We start from the raw sequence: 17,946 nt of genomic DNA on the forward strand, positions 1-17,946 counted from the left end.
TTTAGAACATCTATCCAGGACCTTCTGGCTTTCATAGTTTCTGTGGAGAAGTCGGGTGTAATTCTGATAGGTTTGTCTTTATATGTCACTTGGCCTTTTTCTTTTGCTGCTTTTACTATTCATTCTTTAATCCGTATGTTTGGTGTTTTGATTATTATGTGGTGAGGTGACTATGTTTTTTGGTCCAGTCTATTTGGTGTTCGGTAGCTTCTTGTAGTTTCATAGGCATCTCCTTCTTCAGGTTGGGAAAATTTTCTTCTGTGACTTTGTTGAATATGTTTTCTGCACCATTGAGCTAGGCTTCTTTGCCTTCTTCTATACCTATTATGCTTAGATTTGTTTTTTTCACGGTATCCCATATTTCCTGGATATTTTGTGTAAAGGATTTGTTGGATTTAAGACTTTCTTTTGTCGATTTCTTCTATTTTATCTTCAATGCACTAGATTCTGTCTTCCATATCTTATATTCTGTTAGCTATGCTTGCACCTGTAGTTCCTGATTGCTTTTACAGCCTTTCAATTTCCAGCAGTAACTCAGTTTGTATTTTTCTTATTCTCTCCATTTTGGTTTTCAGGTATTGAACTGTTTGAATTGTTTGCTTTATCTGTTGGATTGTTTTTTCTTGGCTTTCCTTGCTTTATTTAAAAGATTTGTTGATTTCTTGAATTTTTGGTTTGTGTTTAATTTCATTTCCTTAAGAGATTTTCTCATATCCTCTTTGAGGGCCTCTATCAAGTTCATTCTTTTCTGTTTCATCTGTGTTGATATGATTAAGTTTTGCTGGTGTAGAGTTTATAGACTCTGTTGGTGTCATACTGGTTCCTCTGTTGTTGGCTGTATTTTTATATTGCCTTCTTCCCATCCTTTCTTTCAGTAGGAGCTTATGGGGTCTCTTCTTCTCCTGGTGGGATTGGGTCTAAGGATCTTTCCAGTGCATTCAAGCAGGTCCAATATTCAATGGCTACAGGTGGGTCTGGGACACTATAAAGCACAGGGTGGAGACAAGAGGAGACTAAAGACTTAAGACCAGGAAAGAACCGGAAGTCACTGAAGACTGAGGCTTGGGCAGACTCAGGATGAACATTCTGGGAAGTGCAGGTCCTCTCTAGGCACAGAAAAGGCCAGGCAGACATAGCCAGGAATGTAGGGAGTTGGGGCTCAGAGCAGGACCCCCACTCCTAGTGACAATTTTGATGCAAATTATGTAAGTTCATCACATACCATTCTTCTTTCATATGCAATTGATACATAGAACCTGTGTACACAAAAATATATTCAGTGCCATGCAGTAGTGACACACACTTTTAATCCCAGCAATTGATAAGCAGAGGCAGAAAGAACCTTATTAGTTCAAGGGCAACCTGATCTACAAAAGTAGTTTCAGGACAGCCAAGGCCAAACAAAGGAACCCTTTTTGCATAAAACAAAAAAGCAAAAGAATTGGAACTCAAAAAGCCAGTTCATGCAATAGGGATAAATATTCGTTCCACTGCCAGAGACCCCATAGACTGCCCAAGCCCCACAACTGACACCCACTTTCAGTTGGCCTATTTCAATTTTATGCAGGTTCCCAGCTGTCACTCTAGAGTCTGGGAGCTCCCACTTGCTGAGGACATATGTTTCTGTGGGTTTCCCCAACGTGGTCTTATTCCTTTTGCTCATCACTCCTCCCTCTCTACAATTGGATTCCAGGAGTTTGATTTGGTGCTTAGTTATGAATCTATGTTTCTGTTTCCATCAGCTACTGGATGAAGGCTCTAGAATAGAATTTAAGGCAGTCATTTATCTTATTATAAGTAAAGAAATGAAGTGCTCAACAATGATTGTGCTTCTGTTATTTCACATGACACATGGATTAGTATCTTGTGACAACATTTTTTTCCCAGGGAGATGCAGCATACATATATCTACTACAGAGCAAAGCAAAACTTGGCAGACGAAAGTGCAGATGCTACCAAAGATCTGCTTGGCAAAGCAATTTTAATGGAGTTTCTTATAAGAATATGGGTAAGGGGTGACTTACTGTGGGAAAAATAGGTCAAAGGTACTTTCAGCACCAGAACCCATCTCAGTATGTGTGCCAGCTCTTAAAAACTGAACACATGTAACATACAAGAAGCTTAGCAGGTCTTAGGGTGTGCTTTCAAGGTTATTTATTGATTTCTGTCCCCTCTAGTCGGTCTGTAATGTTTCCTCTTGGGAGGAAAGGTTCTAGTATGTGGTCAATTTCAGGACCATCCTTAAGCTATGTTAAGTTGTTTACCTTCTATTTTAGCTTAAGGAGTTTCCTAAAGGATAGAATGTTTCAATCTGAGTGGAAAGTGGTATACATTGAGTACTTTTGGTACTTTGCTGTATACTTGTATTGTTTGATTGTTCTTTTATTAGTAACTTACTGTTGAGAAGTTAAATGACCTTATTTTTTATGTGATAATCAATAACCAACTCATGAAGAACTAAGTTCTTGATTTGTTGACAATTTGTAAATTGAATTATAAAATGAAAATTTTAAAAATCACAAATAGTATGAACCAAAAATGGTTCTTAAATACCCAGCAACATGCAAAGTTACTAGTCTGTCAAGATTATAGTAGTAATGATATAATCCTGAAAATTCTCAGCAGCTATTGATGAACAGTACCCACATAACAAATGTTTGATAATCACATCAAAGGAAGTGTCTTTGGGTCGATTTATTTTCATTACCTTGTAGAGGTCAAGATTGTAAAAGGTATTTTCATATTTATATATATTACATAATTAATTTTCCATGAACTCCTTCTCACATAGCTTTAATTTAAATAATTCTTCTAATATCATGTGAGCAATGGATCTTGTATTTTAGAAACATGTTCATTTATACATAAAATACCAAATAGTCATATGATTGTAAACTTCTTTTATTGTGATTGTTAAAATTTAAATTAGAAACAAGCTTGTTTTACATGTCAATCCCAGTTCCCTCTCCCTCCCCTCTTCCCCTGCCATCTACTGACCCCCTATCCCATTCCCTTTCTTCTCCCCAGGGAGGGTGAGACCTTCCCTAGGGGACCTTCAAAGTCTGTCATATCATTTGGAACAGGGTCTAGTCCCCCTGTCATGTGTCTAGACTAAGAGAGTATCCCTCTATGTGAGATAGGCTCTGAAAATCCATTTGCATACTGGGGATAAATACTGATCCACTACCAGAGGCCCCATAGATTATCCAGGCCTCCTAACTAACACCCACATTCAGGGGGTCTGGTTCAGTCCTATGCTGATTACCCAGCTATCAGTCTGGGGTCCATTAACGCCTGCTTGTTCAGGTCAGCTGTTTCTGTGGGTTTTTCCCAGCCTGGTCTTAATCCCTTTGCTCATCACTCCTCCCTCTCTGCAACTGGATTCCAGGAGTTCAGCTCAGTGTTATCTGTCAGTGTCTGTTTCTCCTTCTATCAGCTACTGGATGAGGGCTCTAGCATCTATATTCTTCCTGATATCCATGAGGACAATATGATCTCTTAGTCAAGCAACATTAATGTGTATTTGAGTAAGTGGGTGTTAATAATCATCTGAATGAATGTACCAAATGTTCACAAATCGGAATCTTGCAGACACAAATTTGAACTCTTGCTGTCTTCTAAACTAGTTGACCTTGCCATTATATGTGATGCCATCCTACTAAAGACTGTCAAACTTTCAACTAAGCCAATTATGAAGGATAGTCTTTAAAATGGTACTTATTCATATTAAGAAGATAACATAGCTCTTTTTTTATTGTCTAATACTGAGATGTATGCCATGATATGTTATATGAACGACCAATAAAAATAGTGTCAACAGGTTGCATTATATACATATAATCTCTGTGCACACACACATGCATATACATGTATGTAAGAATAATCATTGAAAAGTGGCTATTAAATTGAGGGATATTGGAAAGGTTTGAGAGAGTATAACTAAGAGGGGTTGGTCACAGAAAAAGGAGGGAGAAAATGATGTAATTCCATGTCAATTAAAATCACATTAAAACTTTTAAAATCAAAAATAAAGTTATTTATTATTCATACAAAGAATATGAAACATCGCTTAAGGATAATTAGCCCTCAACAACACTTCCTTTTCTTTGATTAAAAATAGTGTCAAAATAACATTGAGAACAATTTTCATGATAATTTGTTGAAAATAGAAAATTATGACATAAAGGCCACTATAAAATGAATAATCATAATTTATAATGTCAACTTTAGTTTTAAGCCTTCTAGTTTTTAAGTAACCATAAAAATTCATTTCTCTTTGACGTTAAAAAATAATATGTATTATTAGCCCACTTTGAAATGTTATTTTTAAAATTATTTTTTATTTTTTAAAATTATAATATAATTACATGATTTCTCCCTTCTTTCACTTTCTACAAAACTCTCCATATATACCTTCTTAGACTTTTAAAATTCATGACTCATTCTACATGAGAATATATATGTCACACACACACACTCACACACACACACACACATATATGTGTATATATGTGTATACAAATGCGAACATATCCAAATCTGTATATCTATATGTATATTCCTAAGCAGGTACATACAACCTTGTCAATCCTTTGTTGAAGATCAAAATAATTGGTTACATAATATCAAATAAATAGCCTTGGAAAAATACATTGAGATATAATTTAACTATCAGTGATCCGGGTTGAGTGAAAGGAAACACATATATTTTACTGAAGATAAGACAGTTCAATCCCTTAATTTTACAATGAGATGTTGTATCCAAGGGAAAGAAAGAAGATATATAAGCCAATCCATTAATTCTTGGCTCTATTTGAATGTTGAGCAATTTTTCTGAATAGCAGGCAATCTGCTGTTTAGTGCTGTCCTCCAAATTGGCTTTCTTGAAATGAAATAGGTTTTAATGCTGAATTCAATTCAACAATGATTATATGGCTTCCTATGTATGAAAATGTACTTAATGAATGAATTAATCTTTCCCATTTCGTAAATCACCCTAAATTATCATGTAAGTTTGCATATATAAAGAGAGTCTTAGAACATTCTTTGAAATATTACAGAATGAACTTTGTTGGTCATTGAAGATTTTTTTAAATTCAGATTGGGAAGCTTCTATATGATTTTCAAGGTATTTATAGTTAAACAGATACATGGGAACTATATATAAATTATATGTATATAATAAACATCTCACATATATTATATGTATATATATACATATATATTATTTTATATTCAAAGTCCCTCTCAATTAGCATTTTTCCATGTGGCAAATGACTTTATTCTTCACATATTATATCCTGATTATTTTTTCCCCTACTCCTTACAGTTACTCCCTTTTCTCCCTCCCATGAGGATCACACCCCATTCTATTTCTCATTAATAAAATAGAAAAAACATGCAGAGTCTAAGGGATAATCATAAAATAAGACAAAACAAAAACTAATAGATTAGAATAGACTAAAGAAACAGGAAAAATAACACCCAAGAAACAGATGTAGACACAGAGTTCCATTTGTTCACACCCTCACAAATTTCATAAAAATACTTATCTGGAAGACATGTAGGGGAAACAATGAATATACATTATATATTATAAAATATTAATATATGTAACTAATAAATTTTTAAAATAAGATAAAAAATTTGAGATCCTAACACTGACACAATTTATACAATAAAGATGACCAAAGACAACTTTGAGTTTCTTTTCTTTTAGTCATCCATGGCTTGGCATGTAGCCAACCCTTAGGAGAGTAATTTGTTTCCACAGTGCTTCTCTTGAAGAAAAATAAAATTTCATTTCCAAGTGAATATCAACTAGAGATTTGTTCCGGATTAGAGATGGATACATGTGTTCACTTCTCCATTGAGCTCTAAGAATATATCTGGTGGAGATATCTTCCATGTAGGCTCTGTGTATGCTGCCTCAGTTTGTGTGAGTTGATATGTGTTTTCAGTCTATTGATTTGGAGAGCTTTGATTTCTTGGTGTCTGTCATCCACTCTGGATCTTATACTCTGATCAAACACTCTTTCTGCCTCCTCTTCTGGAAGGTTCCCTGAGCCCTGAGGGAGCCCAGATGGAGATCTCCACTTTAGGGCTGAGTGTTCTGAATCATTCCTTCTCTGCATAGTGACTGGTTTTGGATCTGTGAAGATGTCTGAACTAGGAACTCACCTATACACACAATCTTTGTGCCACAACTGCTCTAGCATATCTTGCAGGGAGAATGTCAATGTAGATCAAAGGTTTGTAACTAGGGTTTTTTTCGTGTGTGTATGAATTTTATTGGGATTGCCTTGATTCTGTGTATTGCTTTTGGTAAGATGGCCATTTTTACTATATTAAGTTTTTAATTCATAACCATGGGAGATCTTTCCATTTGATATCTTCTTCCAGTTTTCTTCAACATCTTAAAGTTTTTCTTTTTTCCTTCAAGTCTTTCAATTGTTTGGTCAAAGTTACCCCAGGTGGATTGTATGATTTGAGGCTACTGCGAAAGCAGTTTCCTTAATTTATTTTTCATATCACTTATCATTGTATATAGGAGAGCTACTGACTTTTTTGCTGTAATTATGTATCCAGTTACTTGCCGAACATGTTTACATAGTGTAGGAGTTTCCCAGTGGAAGATTTAGGAATATTTATGTATACTACCATATCTGCAAATAACAATAACTGTACTGCTTACTTTTCAATTGCTATCCCTTTGATCACCTTCAGTTGCTTAGGTAAGACATGAAGTACTATAAGGAATAAGTATGAGGAGAGTGTACAACTCTGTTTTGTGCCTGATTAGTAGACTTGCTTTTAGTTTCACTTGAATTAAGTTAATATTAGCTATAGGCTTACTGTAATCTGCCATTATTTTGTTGAGCTCTATGTCCTATATCTAGTATCTCCAAAATTTCTGTCATGGATGGGTACTGGAATGTGCTAACGTCCTTTTCTACATCTAAAGGGGTGGTCAGGAGGCTTTTCATTTTCTGTTTCTTTATGTGGTGGATTACATTAATCAATTTATGTACGTGAATCAATCCTGTGTGTTTGGTATAAAGCTTCTTGATCATGGTGACTATCTTTATGATTATTTTCTTAGATTAGGTTTGCAAGTATTTTATTGAAAAATTTTGCATCTATATTTATAGGGAAAATTTAACTTTAGTTTTCTCTGTGTCTTTTATTTGATTTAGATACCAGGATAACTCTGACTTAATAAAATTAAAAGGGAAATACACTTTCTATTTCTATTTTGTGAAATATTTTGAGGAGTACTGGTATTAACTCATCTTTTAAATTCTGGTAGAAGTCTTTATTAAGAATGTCTAGTCCTCTGTTGAACAATCCCTAAATCCCTGAAGATCCATCAATGTGATTCACCATATAAACAAGCATAGAAACAAAAATCACATAATCATCTCACTAGATGATGAAAAAGTCTCTGACAAAACCCAAAAACCTACATGATAAAGGTCTTGGAGAGATGCGACATAATAGGAATATACCTAAATATACTAAAAGCTATATACACCAAACCATCAGCCAACATCAAACTAAATGGACAGAAACTCATCAGGATTCCTCTAAAATCAGGAACAAGACAAGGCTGCCCCTCTCTCCAAACCTCTTCAATACTGTACTTGAAGTTCTAGCTAGAGCAATAAGACAACAAAAGGAGATCAAGGGATACAAACTGGAAAGGAAGAGGTCAAATTTTCACTATTTGCAGATGATAAGATAGTTTACATAAGTGACCCAAAAACTTCTACCAGGTAACTCCTACAGTTGTTAAATACCTTCAGAAAAATGACAGCATACAAGAGCAATTCAAAAAAATTAGTACACTATTGTATGTAGATGATAAAAGGACTGAGAAGGAAATCAGAGAAAGACTTCCCTTTACAATTGCCACAAATAACATAAAATACCTTGGGGTAATACTAGCAAAACAAGTGGAAGACCTGTACAGCAAGAACTTTGAGTCTTTAAACAGAGAAATTAAAGAATAACCCAGAAAATGGAAAGATCTCCCATGCTCTTGGATAGGTAGGATCAACATAGTAAAAATGCCCATCTTGCCAAAAGAAATCTACAGATTCAATGCAAACCCCATTAAAATCCTAGCACAATTATTCACAGACCTTGAAAGAACAATTCTCAACTTTATGTGGAAAATCAAAAGTCCCAAGATAGCCATAGCAACCCTGTTCAACAAAGCAATGTCTGGACGCATCACCATCCCTGATATCAAGCTCTATTATAGAACTATATTCCTGAAAACAGCTTGGTATTGGCACAAAAATAGACAGATAGACCAATGGAATCTAATTGAACACCCCGATATGAATCCATACACGTATAAACACCTGATCTTCAGATAAAGTAGCTAAAACTATACAATGCAAAATAGAAAGGGGAATGTTCTCTTAGCCTGGACACTTGGGGGAGGGCCTAAGATCTTCTGTGGATGAAATGACAGACACTATGGAGGGCCTCATCCTCCCTGTGGAGAGGAGTGGCATTGGGTGGGGGGTTGACAAGGTTGGTGGGGGCAGTGGAGGAGGGGACGGAGAGGGACCTGAAATTGACATGTCAAGTAAGCTTGTTAATATTTTAATAAAAGAAAAGTTATTTTTAAAAAAGGAATGTCTAGTCCTGGATATGAATGACTTATTTTGACTTTTTTTGTGAGACCTTTAGTACTACTTCCATTTCATTAAAGGAGTTAGTTCTGTTTAAAATGCCCACCTACGTCTGAATGAACCTTGGTGAGTCATGTTTATTGAAAAACAATTACCATTTCGTTAGATTTTCTTATTTGGTGCAGTACAGTTTTTTTTATTTAAATTAGAAACAATCATTGTTTATATGTCAGTCCCAATTTCTTCTCCCTCTCCTCCCCTCCTGGCCCCCACCGACCCCCTCCTATCCCATTCCCTTTCTGCTACCCAGGGAGGGTAAGTCCTCCCATGGGGGCTCTTCAAAGTCTGTCATATCATTTGGAGCAGGGGGTAGGTCCTCTCCCACGTGTCTAGGCTGAGAGAATATCCATCTACATGGAATGGGCTCCCAACGTCCATTTGTATTCTAGGGATAAATATTGATCCACTGCCACATGCCCCACGGAGTGCCTAGGCATCGTAAGTGACACTCAAGTTAGGAGGTCTGGGTCAGTGCTATGTTGGTTTCCCAGCTGTCAGTCTGGTGTCCATGAGCTCTCCTTCGTTCAGGTCAACTTTTTCTGTGGATTTCTCTACCCTGGTCTTGACCCCTTTGCTCATCAGTACAGTTTTTATAGCATGTTTTTTTCATTCTCTGAATTTCCAGAGTCTATAACCATGTCCCCCTTGTAGCCTCTAATCTTGTTAAATTGGATATTCTCTTTCTGCCTTTTATTTAATCTGTATAAGTATTTGTCAAATTTACTGATTTCCTCAAAGTACCAACTCATTGTTTTGCTAATTTTTAAAGCTATTTTGGTTCTATTTTATTTATTGTTAGACCTGCATTTGATTAGTGTTTGAATCTTCTTCTTTGTGGTGTGAGTTCTTCTTTTTCTTCTAGACCTTTCAGGCATGTTGTTAAATTAAATGAACCCTCTTTCCCCATTGATGAGTATTATCTTTCTTTATCTTCAGCTCACTGGAGAAATAAACAGGTTCTCTCATCTTGTAAAAAAAAAACCCCCTTTATTCTTAACAGTAAATGTTGAGTATTTTCCCATTTTACTTATAATCCTGTCTTCTCAAGGGCCTGCAGATGCAGCTCAGTTGACAGAGTGCTTGTCTGACATTCAAAAGTAAGTATTTGATCCCCAGAATTTCACAGCTGGTCCTAGTAGCCCATACCTGTAACTCCAGTCCACAAGAAATAGAGGTAGGAAGATCTAAAGTTCAGCTTCATTCTTACACACACTGGGTTTTCAGCCAGTCACATTCATTATTGGTGGTAGTGCAAATTGTTACAACGATTCACTATTCACAACAGCCAGGAAATGGAAACAACCTAAATGTACCTCAACAAATAAATGTTAAATGACCATGTAGTACCATGAAAAAATATTCTTATGTAACAAAATGAAATTTGAAGATAAATAAATGGACATGTAAATGATTGTATTTAGTGAGATAACCCAGACCCAGACAAATATGTCACATATTTGGATCCTAAATCCAAATCCACATAGTGAGTATATGACACAGAATGACCACAGACACCAGAAGGTATAAAAGAAATGTAGGTGAAGAGGGAGGTATCAGGATATTGGTGATATGAAGAGTAAAAAGGGGCAATGGGGAGGAAGCCCAAAGGGGAAGGAGAAAGGTCAGTACAGAAAGAGGGTGGTGAACAGGGACAATGCCGAATCTCCAGCAATCATATTATTTTTGATTTACTCAGAAGTACACACAAAGACAATCTAGCTTTATGGTATCTTTACCTTTCTCAGGAAATAAACATGACATCTCTTCCATTTTGAAAACAAAATCACTAAATAACGTTAAGTCAAATGGGCTGGCAATGGTCCCTCAGGACCACAGGTTAGTACAATCCCCAGAACAATGCATTTAAGAGTTGGTCATGACTGTCCATATGATGTCAAAATAATGTATACTTTTGAAATAGGCCTTTGGTTATATTTTAGTGGCTTAGGGAAAGTCCTTATTGCTAAAAATACTATAAACTTAGAGCACCAGCTCACATGATTTCAGCTGAATCTGACCCGAAAGCCTCCTTCCTGAGGTCCACTTTCCATTTTTTCTGAAAGCTGGCCAAGAGGAAGAGTGATAAAGCAACCCTAGTCACCAGTAGCACTTAATATCGAGGACAATAACCAAAATTGCAATATATGCACAAAGGTGCAACAGATGAAAGATTTTATTTCGACTCACAACTCCTGGGTCACACTCAACCTCAGAGAGAAATCAGGGCAGGAACCCTGAAGTAGGAAATGAAGCTGATGACATGGGAGAGTGTTGCACTGACTGACTTTTTCTCCATGGCTTTCTCAGCTTCTTTTCTTCTACAAATCAGGACCACCTGCCCAATGGTAGCACAGCCACCATTGCCTAATCTCACCCATACTAATCATTGTTCAAGAAAACTCCCTACCAGCTTGCCTAGAGGAAATCTTACTGAAGTTATTTCCTCAGTTGAGGTTCATCTTCTTGAGTGAATCTAGTTTGTGTCAAGTTGAAAAAAGAAAAAAGAGCAACCAGAACACTTACCTTTAACAATTGTGGATAATTCTTCAATGATCCTGGGGGGTACACAGCCAGGAAAAAAAAGATGCTTTATTTGTTTCCTTGGGTATTCATGAATGATAAGAGCCAACAAGTCAAATGGCAGTTCTTGTTTTATTTTTGTGGACTTTTCTGTTTTCCATGATGCCTTCAATAATTTGCACTCTTATACTTTTCATCTATCAATACCGTTATGACCAAGTTTCTAGTGAGGGTATACCATTTCAGGCAATTTAATTGGTTTAACAAATAACTCACAATGAGGGTGTGATAAGTTTGAATTATACTTTATATAAAGTCATGTGGCTTGTTCTGATTTGAGCTTCATATAGCAGGTGTTTATATGAATGTGTGGGGGGGGTGTTTGTGTGTGAGTTTCTTTATTATTCATTCACAAAGATTTATCCAACTGACATACATACATTAATATTCTCAAATCTATAAGTAATAATTTGCTTATTGTTTCATGATTTAAAATAATATATACATGTAAATATATTGTACTATGTACTATGAGATATTATATATGTGCATACTTATACATTTCTACAGCAGATTTAATTATGCATAAGTAAATTTAGATTACTGTAAATAATGCAAATTACTATAAGTATAAAATGATTAATTTACAAGTATTCAAGTATTCAGTATAGTATTAATACTTTAAAAAAGCAAGTATCACAGAATATGACTTTTTTGTTTTTATTTCCTTCATACATTCCTCTTTTATATTGTCAATTCCTTTTTGTTTGGTAAATTTTGAAGCAATATTTTTTATTGGACTTGAGACCATATATAAATTCAAAGCACAATTTTACCTATTTTTATTCAAAGTTAACAAAGATAATGTTTCAATTTTTGTACTGTTATTAATACTTCCCTCAATAATAATTTATAAATTCCTACAAAAATATTTGATAATTTAATGAGCTTAGTTCTTATATATGTAATATTATTATTACTAAAATACTTTCTAACATTTTGTGTTTTAAAAGCATTTAATAAAATGTAAATTTATGACTTTTTATTATTTATAAACTCAAATATCACTTATATTCCTTTAAGTGTAATTGTTTTTTAGCAATCAATTTCTGTTAAGAGTTATGTGTTTCTGCTAAAAATGGAAGCATTAGTTTCCAAAGTTCTTTGTTGTTCTTGTTTAAGAGAGAGTCCTATGTCTTTTTTTTAGTAATCAATTTTTTTCTATTTTTTATTTCATTTTACATTCCAACCACAGTACTGCCCCCCACCCTATTTTCTAATGCTTTCCTTTAGAATATATTAGCTTCTCCTATATCACCCTCTGTCTAGCATATAGACTGCTCTAGCAGTAGAAATACAAAAAAGCCTAATGTAGCAAATCCTTTTCATGAGAAAAATAATTTATATGAATCTGCTGAATAGTAGAAGTGTTGTTCCATTTTTCAGGATTTTTCTTATTGGGTTAAGACAATTTCTTTGTTACTCAAAAGAGATTTGAATTGTATTCAATGTTTTCTGCTGATATTGAGGGCTTGTAGTTTAATTCCCAATTTTACTAGGGTGATAAATAATGCTGATAAGTTTTTACAGCTTAAGACAATGTCATGCACTTTTGAAACACCTGTCATTGTTCTTATTTCTCACATTATTTTACTTACCTTTTTTAGATCTTTGCATCTATATTAATTTGTAAAATATGAGCATATTCTGTATAAAGTTAAGTGTTGCATGTACTCAGATTGTACTTCTTTCAGATTGTGCATTTAGGAACATACATGTATGTATCTATGTATGTACATATGTATGTATGTTTGTATGGGTAACAACAATTAACTGAAAAAGCACCCATAATTTTGAAGAAAGAACAAAGAGGTGTATATGGGAAGTTTTAGAGGCAGAAAAGTCTCTCCCTTCTCCTCATGGTGTGTGTGTGTGTGTGTGTGTGTGTGTGTGTGTGTGTGTGTGTGTGTGTATGTCTGTGACTCTGTCTCTGTATGTATCTGTTTGTGTGTATATCCCAAACTTGTCTTAAATTAATGTGCTCAAGTGGGTCTCTCTTTGTCTGTGAATCCTCAATAAATAAACAATATGGGAATCTTAAAACTGCATTTCCTCAAATACAGTATTTTGTATGACATTCTTTTTCTACCAATGACCCCCAAACCATTATCTTTTTAATTTGGTGCTATCATATACAATTTCCCATTCATATATGATCTCTCAGAGCTAATCACATATAGGTCATTTTACTGTTTTGTAATTTAATCTCTCCCATCTCACTGAGTCTGTACACTTTTGGTTCTAATTAAAATTTGAATGTTGAGAGCTATTCTATACATTAATCTCAATTCATGCAATTCCAATTTTGACCCCTTGTGAACTACTCCCATCCTTTCAATTACTACTCAGCCATTTTCTGTGGTGACAGCTAATTCTGGGATCCTTCAGCCATTTTGCTCTTTATTGACCTGAAGACATAAAGATACATATAAGGTACAACTGTAGTTACTGTTTCTGACTTATGTATTCGAGGAACCAAGCAGGCCTTTCTTGGAACTATATATTTAAATGATTGAAAAATAGGGAAACACAGTGCTTTTAGAGAAAGATTTTCCAGTAAGAAATGCAGTTTAAGGAGATGTGTCACAATGCTTGGTAATGGCACCACTAAAAAGATTAGAAACTTTTCAATAACAGCTTTTTTGACTGGGGTCTGGAAGTCGGTGTTTGATGTTTTCACAGTCAATTGTAAGCACATGAGCAAAGTATACAAAATTCGTGAACTTTTTCTTGGATGCATATTGATATTTGGAGATAGAAATATCCATGACCATTCTTGAGACAACTATCTGTGCTAGAATTATTCAGACAGGTAAAAGCATAACAGCAATATCAATGTAAGAGCACAAACATGAGCTTTTACCATACTGAAATTTAAATGACATTATCTTAGTTGAACTAAAATTAGACTCACATTAGATAAATAACCCCTAAGTTCACTTGATATTAACACAAGAGCTTAGGATATCAGTCAGATATAATAAGAATTTCTCCTTAGTTCCTTCTCTTGCTTTCCACAATGACCATTTCAATGTTACTTCTGGAAATGCAACTCATATCCAGTTATTCTCCATCACCCCAGAAAAAAAAAGTTTTGCTATCTATTCAGGTTTGTAACTCAGTATCAGAATACCTTTCCTGGTCTCATGTAGAGATCATGTAGATTTTATGTAGTTCTCTTTTTTGTTGTTGCTGTCCACCTGCATTCACACAGTGTGGTAGTTACCATTATTTTTTAAAGAATAATTTATGCCTGGCCATGGTGGCACATGTCTTTAATCCCTGGACTTGGAAGCAGAGGCAGGAAGATCTCTGTGAGTTTGATGCCAGCCTGTTCTACAAAGCTACACAGAGAAACCCTATCTGGAGAAACGAAAAAAAATTATTTGAACACTGGAGAAATAGCTCAGGAGCAAAAATATATTATGGCTCATTCAATATTTCGTTCCCAGAAACAATGTCAGGAAGCTCATAATGGTCTCAATTGTACCTGACACCATCTTCTGGCATTTAGAGGTATGTGCACACAAATTAGCAAGCACTCACATATCACACAAATACAGTGCAATTAAAACTAACAATTTCTTTATAAGAAATTTTACTACAGCATTTGAAAGACTTCTTATAAAGTAGAAAAAAATGAGATCATCATTTACTGATAGACCTATAAATTTTAGCCAAAAATTAATAATGGGAAATTAATCCCTGGAATGCTATGGTTTGGGGGGGCAATATTAATAGATTATACAGAAAACACTGGTAATGGACACACATATAACATATGGCTATTTTTAGTATGATAATTGGAGATAATATATTTCATATCTATCAAGTATTCTTTAAGAGATCACCAAGGCTGAATCATAATATCATTTATGATTTACAGTTTTCACTTTCTAAACGACCACTAACAGAATTATCAGGTGTGGCTTACCTAATAAAACTGCAAATCCTTTACTTTTACTATTGGGCTCTTCTTTGAGAGAGGGTGAAGGCATCCATTAATCCATGTCCTGATCACTTTCATATTGATTTTGTATGGGAACTAAACAAATATGTCAATTGCTTCTTCCTGAAGAACTTCTTATATCTCATTTCCACATTTTAATGTCATTTTCCTAAATTGAACAATCCTTATAGAATCAAGTGAGATCCTCATTCGATGTGAGGGTGAACTTGTAATCATATTGTTCTTTCTGAAGTAACATTATTTACTTTATACTTCCACAGAGAAGAATCAATCATTGGACTGTGCACTCCAGTTAATATATTTTCTGCTTTCAATTGCAGTATCATATGACAAAACAGTTAAATCATTAATGTTCAACTACTATAAGTTCCTCAGGAATAGCTGAAACAGAAAATTATTTTTCTCACTTATTAGAAATCTAGAAACTCAAAGGTGAAGTAAGTTTTACTGTTTCTTCACAAACAATCAATTTCCAGTTTTTGGAAATCACATTCTGTTAGCATCTTTTACTTCACCTTTTATCTAAGGGTACTAATACCATTGATGAGGCCTGTATCTTTATAATATCAAAAGAAATACCTCCTAACATACCTTAAAGTTTAATATTTCAACACATTTATTAAAGTGGCACCCAAACCCCAAACATGCTACCAGCTTCTCTAGGTTTTTTTTCACTTTCTTGTATATCATTTTTGGGGGCAATAATGTGTTAATTCTTTTCATTCATCTGGTGATTTCACATTATCTTAACCATGACACTGCATATGTATATTATGTGAAGAGGCATAGTTGGAGATAACATAAAGTATATAAACCCAAAGTCACTGTTTAAATCATCTGGCTAACAAAATATACTTCTTGTGAAAAAATAATCAATATTCAATTTAATTGGCTTTCTAAATATTTGAGAAAAGTGACATATTAATTTTAAATTGCAATGAAGACGTTTAGTTATGACCTAAATTCATTCAGAGATCATATTTTCGGTCTAGAGAGAAAATTATAATCATTATCTTCCCCCACTTAGAAGGAAATAGAGTATAAATGAGCTTGTGCTGAGAACATAAATAAAATAATTTTCAGGACAAAAAATTGTGTGCATGTATATTAGAGAAATATATGGAAATTTATTAAAGATTGTGATAATCAAACTTAGTTCTAATCAAATGTTTTCATGAATTGTAATCAAAGTACAGGCATGAATCTCTGAAGAAAGTTTGCACAGTTACCATTAAACACCTGTTAGCTAATATCTCTTCATTATATATGGAAGAATGTTTTATTTACTTCCAATGTTTTATTTTCAATTACTACAACGACTATGACACAAATAAGTATCAGCTGCCTATATACTCTTATTTTCTGTATCACAGTTATTTTGTCTGCAACATGGTATCAGAATACAAAAATATCACTCCAGGGTTCACATCTTGTATTTACCTATAAAAATACAAGTAAATATAAAATCAGTACATGTAAGCCCATTAACCCCTTTTATAATATTTATCATTATTATATTCCTTATTATTTTATTCCTAATATGTTACAATTATTTATGAAGAATTTTGGTTTAAATTGTTCAGCCAACATATTTTGCTGGACTTCACAGAACTGCACCCACCCAAACTGAACATGATCAAGCCAGCCAAATCTCCACCAAGGATACAAGAGTGATTTATATAGTTCTTTCATTCCTGAGAAGATATTGATAATTAATGGTTGCCAAGAGATTGCTCTTAAGTTTTCTCTAGTCATGTGATCTTTGAAAGTTTGCTCATGCCCCTATTAATTGCCATACATTCATGGAGATGCAGGCAGTAATAAACACTGGTTCAGAAGAGAAGGTGGAAAAATGAAACATCTTACAATTGTGATAAAAAATCATGGGAAACTAAGGGGATGGATTGGTGAGTAGATTGTATTAAAATATATTGTGTAGTTGTATACATTTCTTATACATTTCTGAAAAGTATAACAAACCTTCTTGATGTCCTATGTAAGGAAGGGGATTCATAGGCACTTCACAGCCTCATCAATATCTTCTGACAAGGGCTGTTCTGCTTTTGCTATATTCTATTCTCATTTACAAATACTCTTTTTCTCTGACTTGTATAATTATCCTTAAATATGTAATATAGAGTTGAAACTTCAGAAACATTCACCAATTACAGAAATAAGAATGAATGTTTGTGGGTCCTGTCTGTAGGTAGCTTGTAGTAGGTCTATTAATCAACAATTTCTTTGTCAGATATTAAATCTATTTGGTGATACACTATTAATGGTAGAGGTATTGATTTATACATTTCTCTTGCAGAGTCTTCAACCTATCGTTACTAGACATATACATTTTAACATTTAGAATGTGAAAGGTATGTCCTTCTATAGAATCTATTTAGAAGTAATTTTTCCTTATATACAGGTAAGTATTTAATTGCATTAATAATGCTAGTCGCCACTGCGGGCTACGTACATCCCCGAATTACTGACAGGTACAGAAGGGTTAACCATGTATACTCCAAAGTGCGCTGTTGCTAAAATTTGATGCCTGGGTGAGTGTGTATGTTTGGTGCATTTTGACTTTACAATTTTCAATTTAAGATGAATTTATCAATATCTCGCTTCACAAATGCATATCTCACATTTAAGTTTATTGTTTTTTTTCTGTTCAATTTTATTTCACATGTCAGTTTA

This window comes from Mesocricetus auratus, unplaced genomic scaffold (genome assembly GCF_017639785.1).
Source record: "Mesocricetus auratus isolate SY011 unplaced genomic scaffold, BCM_Maur_2.0 Super-Scaffold_100006, whole genome shotgun sequence".
In the NCBI taxonomy this organism is placed as follows: Eukaryota; Metazoa; Chordata; class Mammalia; order Rodentia; family Cricetidae; genus Mesocricetus; species Mesocricetus auratus.